At 45.4% G+C, this 11,437-nt stretch overlaps 1 non-coding gene across 1 annotated transcript; it reads left to right on the forward strand.

Annotated features, from left to right (window-relative positions):
• Nucleotides 1-11,124: 11,124 nt before the first annotated feature.
• Nucleotides 11,125-11,206, forward strand: trnas-gcu (transfer RNA serine (anticodon GCU)). The gene has a single exon. It is a non-coding gene; the product is annotated as a tRNA-Ser (tRNA).
• The last annotated feature ends 231 nt before the right edge of the window (nt 11,207-11,437 follow it).

Below are 11,437 nucleotides of genomic sequence, written 5' to 3' on the forward strand. Positions count from 1 at the left end.
TTGCAGTTGCAGTGCATACACTGAGAGCTGGAATTGTCATCGAGCAGAGGATGCTTTTCATTCATTAATTTCTGGATTATGCGCTCACCACGATCCCTCTGGGCCGTTCTGTTATCGCTGACCACAGCAGTTTCACGCAGTCTTCATGTTTTTGTAGCATGTACCTTAGAGGATGACGTCAAAAGATCTTCACTGTTATTGTCTGATACACTGTGGCACAGATGTGTCCCAGCTGTGTCAATATAACCACTCTGTAACTTCCCCAATTCTGCTGTTTTAATTACAAATGCAATCAGAATCACAAAATATGTCACACTGCAGACTGAGGCCATGCAGCCCACCTTCGCTCTGCTAGCTCCACGCAACGAGGAAATGACTGTGTTTTGATTGATTGATTGTCACATGTACCTAAGTACAGTGAAAAGCGTTGTTTGCGATTGGTAAAGGCGGATCATATTAAGCAAGGACATGCAGATCACTGCGTGAGGAAAGCAAAATTTGACCAGACTTAGGAATTCTGGTTACTCCGTATCGGACGTGCGCTCAGCAAAATCCACATTGGCAAGATAGCATTCTTTCAAGTTAGACAATCCATTTCTCAGAGCAGCAATGGCCGAGAAGAAGCAGTTCTTGAACTTGCTTGTGTACGTTTTCAAGCTTTGGAATCTTTATCTGAAACCGATCTCATCGAAATCATATCTTCACAGTCAAAAATGGAGTAGTGTGCCAAATTGCAAGGCTTATCCGCAATGTGAACCCGAGAGCTCTCGCACGTATGTCACCTGTCTGAGGCAATATCACACCCGAGATAAACGATCCAGAACGGCGCCAGATATGGTAACCAGAAATCTGGTGAGTTTGTTGGTTAACTAAGGCTATTTCTGCTGTTTCAGAGTGAAAGAAGCACAGAGTCTTATTAACAGCTCCTTTCCATTCTGACTCGCTTCTCCCAGGAGGCTGTGCTAACTGCTTTCCCGGAACAGGGCGGTCTTCATTGAGAACTGGACTAACTCATTTTCCATTGTCACGCAGTGTTGGTGGACAGCAGCTTGAACGTGGTCTTCAGCTCCCTATCAAACAAGAGTTTGTGGAGCGGGGTAAGCATCTGGCGGAAGTGGGAAGTATGGGAATTCTGGAAAGGTGTAGAAAAGGGAGATCGTGCATGCACATGAAATCATCTTTAGGGAACCATTGTCCAAATAATGCCAACTGAGAGAGCTAGAAAATGCAGAACTGCGAGGAAAGAGTGAATGTCTCCCCATTATTCAGGAACAGTGTCTGTGCTTCTCGAAGTCACAGGGAGGCTTCTGCTGTCTGAATCAGCATGGGATGTTACTGCAGCGAGTCCCATCGCTCACGCAGCTGCTGTGCATACATTTTCCACGTTGCCTCCAGTTCACATCAAAGATTACACAGCTCATATCATCCTAGAGTGACAGGGAAGAGAAGGAAGCGATTCAGACCATCATCTTAACACAACCTGGGAATAAATTGGATGTGGGAGAGCGGACAGTCTCGACTTGTTCCAGCATTTACAATCTTGGTCCGTTTGGCAACAAAAGCAGGAAGCAGGAACTGTTTATCTTGCTTCTTAAAACAGGTGATTAAATTTTGAAGAGCATAGATATTTCTCCCTGGTGTTCATGAAATGATCAAGAGCAGAATACGGTTCCCTGAGTATGGTCTGACTTCTGGGTTATGGGCCCAGGGCACTCCCACTGTGATATTCTGTTCACAAGAGCTGACCACATGGAAAGAAATGACACAGTGACAAGATCGATTGAATCGGATTCTGTGAAAAAACAGAAGCCGATGGAATGAAAAGCGCCATGAGAGCGAGAATAAAACATTATATGTGAGGAAGTTGTTTTCCAGATTCGAGGAGAGTGCACAGTGCTGTTTCCAGGGGTCAATATCTAGATAAGTCGACTGAATCAGTATCGACTGTTATTGTACTGGATCTTTTGTACAATGTTGCAAAAGTACGGGCCTTTTGTATCGAGGAGACAACTTCAAAATCCTCAATGATGCAAAACACACAAATTAGGTGAACAACAAAGCAACTGCAGAAACTCGTGTTACGTCATGGGGTAAACGTCCCGGCTCAACCTTTGCTCAAATTCGCTCTCTGTCAACTTCCTGAGCAAGAGATTCGAACAGTGAATGGTCTATGTTAATAAACACTGCTCAAATCTCACAACTTCAGTATTTAATACGCCCCTACATGTATGTCTGACAACAGTAATTGCTCCCTCACTGTGTTACTTCAGCACACGTAGAGAAAAAATACACATGAGAACAACAGTCACATATGTGATGGGGATTTGACTCGATGCACACCTCTTCCCACCCTACCTCTTGCACACCTCTTCCCACCCTACCACTTGCAAAAATGCCATCCCGTATTCCCAATTCCTCCGCCTCCGCCGGACCTGTTCCCAGGGGGACCAGTTCCGCCACAAAACACACTAGAAGGCCTCCTTCTTTAGAGAACGCAATTTCCCTTCCCACGTTGTTAAAGATGCCCTCCAACGCATCTCGTCTACATCCCGCACCTCCGCCCTCAGACTCCACCCCTCCAACCGTAACAAGGATAGAACGCCCCTGGTGCTCACCTTCCACCCTACAAACCTTCGCATAAACCAAATCATCCACTGTCATTTCTGCCACCTGCAAACAGACCCCACCACCAGGGATATATATTCCTAAACCTAACCCTCCCCTTTCGGCATTCCACAAAGACCGTTCCCTCTGTGACTACCTGGTCAGGTCCACGCCCCCCTTCAGCCCACCCTCCAATCCTGACACTTTCCCTGCCACCGCAGGAACTGGAAAACCTGTGCCCACACCTCCTCCCTCACCTCTCTCCAAGGCCCTAAAGGAGCCTTCCATATCCATTAAAGTTTTACTTGCACATTCACTAATATCATTTATTGTATCCGTTGCTCCTGATGCGGTCTCCTCTACATTGGGGAGACTGGGCGCCTCCGAGCAGAGCGCTTTAAGGAACATCTCCGGGACACCCGCACCAATCAACCGCACCACCCTGTGGCCCAACATTTCAACTCCCCCTCCCAGCCTGCCGAGTACATGGAGGTCCTGGGTCTCCTTTACCGCCGCTTCCTCATCACCAGACGCCTGGAGGAAGAACGCCTCATCTTCCGCCTCGAAGCACTTCAACCCCAGGGCATCAATGTGGACTTCAACAGTTTCCTCATTTCCCCATCCCCCACCTCACCCTAGTTCTAAACTTCCAGCTCAGCACTGTCCGCATGACTTGTCCGGAATTGTCCTACCTGCCTAGCGCCTTTTCCACCTATCCACTCCACCCTCTCCTCCCTGACCTTTCACCTTAATCCCCTCCCCCAAAACATGCATTGTGCTCCATGCAACTTTCTCCCCACCCCCACCCTCCTCTAGTGTATCTCTCCACACTTCAGGCTCACAGCGTTAATTGCTGATGAAGGGATTCTGCCTGAAACCTCGATTTCGAAGCTACTCGGATGCTGCCTGAACTGCTGTGCTCTTCCTGCACCACTAATCCAGAATCTGGTTTCCCGCATCTGCGGTCATTGTTTTTACCGCCTTGCAGTTATTCCCCACGCTGTGTCACACAGCAGGGTCCTCCGGTGAAATGAACAGCCGTGAATGACATGTAGTTCAGTCTGTTGGAGACAGCATTTCGAGATAGATACAGTTCCCTATTATTAGAACAAGCATGATGAATAATCTCAGAGAGAAGCAAGTGACAGAGATTTACCGTGGACTCGATGGGCTGAACGGCTTCTGTCGGCACTTGAATGACGTCACACGTCTCTGCCATCCCTCTCCCTGTCGCTGTGACAGAGGCGCTGAGGGAGAAATAATGGCTCTTTTTAATCCTCCCTTCCGCTTTGGACTTTCTGAAGCCTCGCAGCTCCTGGCTGTGGGGATGGTCCTCAGTGAGTGAGGGTTTCATTCGGAGTCACTTCATCAGGGACAGTTGGGACTCAGATGTTAACTGATGCCCGATTGCAGCAAGGAAACTGACGCCTCTGAAACAAAAGCCTTTCTGTTGGATTGTTCTGCGAAGATTGATTCTGAACATCAGATGGGCAACACAAAAATGGACTTATTTGAATTCTACTGAGGGAAGAGAGTTCACAGCCCATTTCTCTCTTTCCAACCAGCTCAGCACCTTTCTCTCTCTCTCAAATAAATGATTTTTGGAGGAAGTTCGCAATCGATGTCGCTAAGTTCCAGCGGCGCTCTTGCACCTGGCTGTGCCCGTGAGAGGAAGCTTCAGAGCATATCCGCACTTACATTCCGTCATAATGCCTGCAAGTGGAGGGAAATGGCTGAATACTCTGCCAATAGAGACAGCTCAGTCCCCGAGGATGGGATAAACAGCACCGTCCCAGTGGGAACATTCTGCAGATCAGACACATTCCACTTTATCATTTAGATCATACCAGAGCGAGAGCGCTCGAGAAGTCCAAGCGGTCGCTCGTACCTGTGCCAACTCGGGAGTTGAGAAAGATTGGTGAAAGTGGAAAGTGGATTTGTTCACGTTTCAAGTGTTTCCATGAAGCAGGAACCAGAAGATACACAGTGAAGTGATTGAGATCTGACGACAGGAGCAGCAAATAAGTTGTACAGCACAGGGGAGAGCTTTGAAGTATTGAATTCTGGTTGATGGGACGATCATGCTTTTACTCGGCCATGCTGCTACAGAAGAAACCATGTCAGTGTCTCTCAACATTGTGATGTCGCAGGCCAATATCGCCATTATACTGCAGGGAATTCCTTTTCCCAATGTGAGGGCAGTCCATATGTAAAGGTGTAGCTTATATATCGAATCATTTCACAGAAATAATTCCACTGCACGTCAGTGTGTTGTATTGTCTCCTTTCCACTTGACCTGTCCTTGTGCCTGCACTGATGTTGATTTTTTCCTTCTGCCTGTCTCTTACAGTCTGGATGATGTGATGCAATTGTACTGTTCCATCTTCTGATAGAATGTTCCACTTCACTTCAGCCCGCCCGAACTTCGCTATCTGATACCATTCCCGTTGTTTAGATGGTAAGCGCTCGTCTCAGATCCAGCCTGCCCTCACCCAAAATAAATGGAAAACTCAGTCACACTGTGATCACTGCAAGCGAGGGATATTTTCACTCTAAGGTCATTGATAATTCCAAGGATAAAGTTAGGACTGCAGATGCTGGAGATCAGAGTTTGTAGTGTGATGCTGGAAAAGCACAGCAGATCAGGTAGCATCCGAGGAGCTGGAGATATTAGGTTTCAGGCTTAAGCAATTCATCTGGAATAAAGCTTGTGAGTCGGGGCTAAGAGATAAATGGAAATGGTGTGGGGTTAAGGGGAAATAGTTGGAAAGCAATAGATGGATGAATAGGAGGGAGAAGAATATAAGTCAGAAATAGCAGTGATGGAATGGGTCGAGAGGGCGGTGCCGAGTTGAAGGCTTGGGTTTGGGGGAGGGGAAAGGAGGTAACTGTTCAAATTCACATTTATCCCGTGTGGTGTTATGGTCCCAAGTCGGAATGTGTGGCGTCCATCCTCCAGGCGTTGTGTGGTAACGGTTTGGCAGTGGAGGAGTTCCAATACCTGTATGTCTTTGTTGGGGTAGGAGGGGGAGTTGAAGTGTTCAGCCATGGGACAGTGAAGTTGGTGGGTGCGGGTGTCCCAGAGGTGTTCTCTGAAATGATCTGCAAGAAGTTTTCCTGTCTCCCTGACGTAGAGGAGACCACACTGGGCGCAACGGATTCAGCAGATGACATTGGTAGCTGTACAGGTGAATTTCGAATGGATGTGGAATGATCCCTTCGGGCCTTGGCTGAGGTGAGGGGAGTGATGTGGGTGCTTGTTTCGCCCTTCCTTTGGTGGCAGTGAAAGGTGCCAGGAGAGGGTTGTGGGCTGGTGGGGGCATGTGTGGACCTGAAGAGGGGGTCATGGAGGGAATGGTCTTGACGGAATGTTGGAAGGGCTGGGCAGCGTAATATATGTCTGGTCGTCGTGTCTGTGTGGAGATGGCATCAGTGGCAGAATATGATGCGTTTATGCGGTGTTTGATGGGATGTAAGGTGAGAACCAGGTGGTTCTGTCCTTGTTGAGTTGAGAGGCGTGGCTTCAAGGGTGGTGGTGTGTGAAATAGAGGTGATGAACTCGAGAGCGCTGTCAACCACGTGGGAAGGCAATTTGTGATCGTGGAAGAAGGAGACCAACTGGTTCTTTCTGAGGTGTAATTGGTCATCCTGGGAACAGATGTGCTGGAGGTGGAGGAATTGGGAATAAAGAATGGCGTTCTTACCCGAGATAGGGTTGGAGGAGATGTCGTCTAGATACATGTGGGAGTCGGAGGGCTTGTAGTATATGTCTGTAATGAGTCAGTCGCCAGAGTCGGTGATGGAGAGGTCCAGGAAGGTGAGAGAAGTAGCCAGGATGATCCAGATAAATTTGAGGTCGGAGTGGAAGGTGTTGGTAAAGTTAGTGAGCAATTCAACCTCCTCGTTGGCGCACCAAAGTGGCCCCAAGCATTCATCAATATAGCGGAGGATCAGGTGGAGGATGGTGCCTGTGTAACTGCGAAAGATGGACAGTTCCGCGTATCTGACAAACAGGCAGGCAGAGCTAGGTCCTATGCGGGTGCGCATGGCTACCAGTTTCGATGGAGGAAGTGGGAGAATTGGAAAGCGAAGTTGTTGATTGTGAGGACATGTTCAGCCAGGTGGATGAGGATGTCGGTGGAAAGGCACTGGTTGGGATGATGTGAGATTAAGAAATGGAAGGCTTGCTGACTTCTGTCACGCAGATGGATTTGTACACGGACTGGATGTTCATGGTGAAGATGACGCGTTGTGGGTCAGTGAAAACAAATTCTTGGAGGAGGTGAAGTGCATAGGGGTGTCACGAATGTGTCACGAGCGGGCATTTCCTAAACTGGGGAGAGATGATTGTGTCGAGGTCGGAAGAGATTATTCGGATGGGACAGGCTCAGGATGAGAGAATAGGTCGACTGGGGCAGTCAGGTTTGTGAATCTTAGGAAGGAGGTAGAATCGGGAATTCCGCGGTTCACGGACAATGAGGTTGAAGGTTGTGGATGGGAGATGCCCAGAGCTGATGAGATTGTGGATGGTCTGCGAGATGATGGTTTGTTGAGGGGAGGAGAGTTTGTGATCGTGGTCTGTAGGAGGAGGTGCCTGCGAGTTGGCACCTGGCTTCAGCTTTGTTCCTCTGCCCGACTCACAAGCCGAATTCCTGATGAATGGCTTATATCTAAATCGTCCATTTTTCTGCTCCTCGGATGTTGCCTGACCTGCTGTGCTTTTCCAGTACAACACTCTCCACTCATTCGTTGTTACTGTCTCATTTCACACTCCCAGGTCCATGCTGTCTGTTTGATTCTACTGAGCACTGTTCTCATGAACTCCGACAAAATCTGCCAATCTGAAACAAAAACAGAAATTGCTGTTAAATCACAGGTGTGCTGTTTTTGTTTGATTTTCAGCATCAGCAATTTTTTTCATCTTGTTTTCTTATTTTCTGCCAATATGATTTTGCTAAAGATTACGTTAAATGTTTTAAATATGACTGTGCTGGAACGGCCAGATTCCACCAGCTGGCTACTTTTATTTGGTTCACGTGACCAATGCCTTTCCATTTGGTCACCGCACCCTACAGCTGCACTGCATATAAATTGACAAAATTGTGGCATTCTCTCGGATTGGTAATCAGGAGCGAGATTGATTGAAATATTGAAAACTTAAGATAAACTGATAAAATACGGGATATAAAACGGGAAACTGAAAGGGAAAGAGAGAACAGCGAATGATAATTTTTTGACAAAACTGAAATATAATTGCTCAAGATTCAGAAAGTTCTTTCATCCACAAACATACCATAATATGGAATGTAATTTTTGGGACAACCAATGCAAGCAGATTGCAAAAATCTTAGTTTTAAAGTCTTGCTGCAACTGTTTTGGTTTTAATGAACGCACACATGGGATTCAGTGCTGCAATGATCTGCTAAAATTGACAAGGAAATCCTTGGCTTCGAGGATACGTGGGGAATGTTGACTGATTCATCCCAGTAATGGCAGGACTATCCTTTGGAAGCGTATGAGTAAATTCTTTCAATGTTCCATGGAGTTTCGACTGAGTGGTGAAGGTAATGTCTCCATTCACTAATTAATCATTCAGTAAAACTCAACACAGCGACTCATGAAATGATGAACAAATTGAACAAGAACACGAACATCCGATACACAATAGCTACGAGAATTACTATGCGAAAACGGTTGATTTCAGATTCACGGTGGCCTTTAGTGATAGCATTTACTGTCCAGAACCAGTCTGCATTGGAATGATGGGAGACACCCTATGAAGTACTTGAACTTCAGTCGCCTTTAGAAATAGCTGAGACTGACTCAGGACATGGGCATTTCGAGATGTTGGCCTTACAAACCTTTCAGACATTCCGTGGAAGAAGAAAGGAAGACATAGAAAATTCTCGTCTCCATCGAGACGATGTTCATGAACTGGATAGATAGTAATTTACCTTATTGGAGTTTATAAATAGAGGCGTCATATTTAAAAAGCAAAGAGTTCATAGCGTAACTGTAAAATCTTTTTGTCACTCTCAGTGGGAACATTGTGTGTAATCCTTGTCCTCATTCTCCACCAAAAACATGTGAAGAAGTTAGAAAGGGCACAGACGCTGTTTCCTGGAGAGCAAGATATTAGAAAGCCAAGTGACGTTGTTTACTGAGACATAACAATATCAGAAAGGATACAAACGGGATGATAGAAAGAATGGAGGAGTTTATTCACGAGATTTGGAAATGCTGGATGCACAAACACGCAAGTTTGATGTAAACAAATGAGATGTTCACATAACGCGAGGTTTGAATGAGTAAATCGGAGAAAGTCCCTCTTTTGAGTGAATCAATAACTTTCGTTAGAGCTTGAAAACCATTAGTGAATGATTTAGAAAAGTTTGGATGAGAGTTTCTTCCACTCAATAGAGTTATTTTAATCATGAACGACTTTCCAGAAATAAAACATAGAAGCTGATTTCAGATTGTTTTAAAAGATGCACGATCAAACGTACGAGGAGAGAATATACCATTGAGTGAAAGTCAGTGTGGTTGCGTGACAATTTAGAATTTGTTGACTTCAGACACAAAGATATTTCATGAACACGTACAACTGAATAAGACTGAGTATAACAAGTTCATGGAGTGGTAAGGTGTGGCGTATTGTTCAAGGTGAAACTCTGAAAATGGAGTTGATGTCGTAAAATAACTGCAGACGGAAGTGATATCCTAATGAGTCGGAATTGAATCGTCACTTGGAGAGGCAACACCGACTTTAAAGATTTGACCACATTCACATGATGTTATGTACATTTCGTACATTCTTAACTCCACCCAAGAAATCCACCAAGAAGACTCTGTCCTTTTGTATTGTTAACCCTCTGTACTTCTCTGCAGCACGCCAGTTAAGATAAAATATGCTCAGACCAAAATTCAATTCAATACAATATTCAAACGGTCCTATGTGATTTCTTTTTTTATTTTTGCAACAACCTTTGTGTTTTTGCAACAAACTGTGAAACATGAAACCAGTTCAACTTCTATTTTCCCGGAATTTAACGCAGTGCACATGGGAAACGTTATCCATCTGCTGAAAAATCACTTTCGGCTCTCTCTACACACATGTCTCTTCACGTTTTAGATACTTGGAGTATGTTTGTAGATCAAGGAGTCATTATCCAGAAGAGGTTGTTTCTCAATCCACAAACACGGGTATTTTCCCATAAACTTGGCTTTGCTCAATATCACCTTCTGTCCGTATCCCTCAACACGACGACAAAGTGAAGCTGCTCCATGTGAGACTCAAAATTAAACCTTCGGCACAGCACACCCCACTATACTTAAACAGAGAGACCGTGTACTGGTCACCTTCAGCACAGGAGCAACACATTAATGCTTACCTCCACATTCCTGGTTTTACCTTAACGTTTGGGAAACCGAGTTTCTCTGATTCCATGGCTAGTAACGGGGATTATATGATCATCTTCACCAGTGGTTCAGTCCCTGAGTGAGGAAAGTGGTGAGGTACTCATTGTAAAGATGGGTAGATTGATGAAATGTACAATTTCATCTTTTGCCTTCACTAACCCATGAGCTTTTTATTTTGTTTTGCATCTGTAAAAATCTTAAAATCTTCATCTTGAACAGACTCAATAACAGGTCTCCATTGTGTCTCTGGCATCAAATTTCAAAATGTAAACCCCCTCTGAATTCTTCCACCTCAGTCCACTGTTTGGGAAGTGTTCCTGTGGTGGGAAATGCACTTCCCCGTGTGTCACCTGCTGCTCCCAGCATGCGCACTGGCACTGCACTCATTTTCCTTCTGACACTTGCTCACTGTGTTGCTGTGATCATACAGTGACTTGGTGTCACACAGTGCAGGAAAATGATACAGATCAAGGTTTTTGCATTGTTGCCTTCAATTGTCAGTTTAGCCTTATTTTGGATTTTGAAATTGTCTGTTCTGTACACAAGTGCGTGTCAAAAACATCTGAGCGGAAGTTAGGTGTTCCGAATAATGACATTGAGCACTATGCACTCTCCTCCAGTCTGGAAAACAATTCCTCACAGGCAATTTAATAGACAATTTACAGCAGGTGCAGGAGTAGGCCATTCTGCCTTCGAGCCAGCACCACCATTCATTATGATCATGGCCTGAACATCCTCAATCTGTATCCTGTTCCTGCCTTATCCCGATAACTCTTGATTCCACTATCCTTAAGAGCTCTATTCAACTCTTTATTGAAAGAACACCTCCTGCTGTCTCGGGTTCTTCATTCCGTTGACTTCAAATCTTCACAGAATTCAACAGACCTTGTTACATATTCATTTCCTCATTTTTGTTCAGATCACTGTGTGCATTGTGTGACAGTGGGAGTGCACTTGCCCCACAACCCAGGGGTCAGACCATAGTCTTGGAACCGTACTATGTTATTTATCATTTTACCAACACCAGGGAGAAATATCTGCTGCTCTGCATAATTTACCCAATTCAATTATTCATAAGGTCAGAGCTGCCCCACGCTCTGTGACGTGGTGGCCGAGAGGTTAAGGCTTTGGACTGCTAATCCATTGTGGTCTGCACGCGTGGGTTCTAATCCCACTCTCGTCGCTGTCATCAACGGCATTTCCGTGGAGCTGTTTTCAGATATACACAGCTGTTGTATTGGAACGCTAATGGTCAGTTTATATGCATTGACGCTATTCCAAAATTTCCAAGAATGGTTTTAGCCTGTTGACTAAACTGTGTTGAAATGTAGGTTGCATAGGGATTAATGAAAGGGAGCGCGGTTTCCTTTTGCAAATCAAGTTGCTGTGAACGTTTTTTCGTATGAAAGACATC

The sequence above is a fragment of the Chiloscyllium punctatum genome, chromosome 28 (assembly GCF_047496795.1).
Source record: "Chiloscyllium punctatum isolate Juve2018m chromosome 28, sChiPun1.3, whole genome shotgun sequence".
Classification (NCBI taxonomy): Eukaryota; Metazoa; Chordata; class Chondrichthyes; order Orectolobiformes; family Hemiscylliidae; genus Chiloscyllium; species Chiloscyllium punctatum.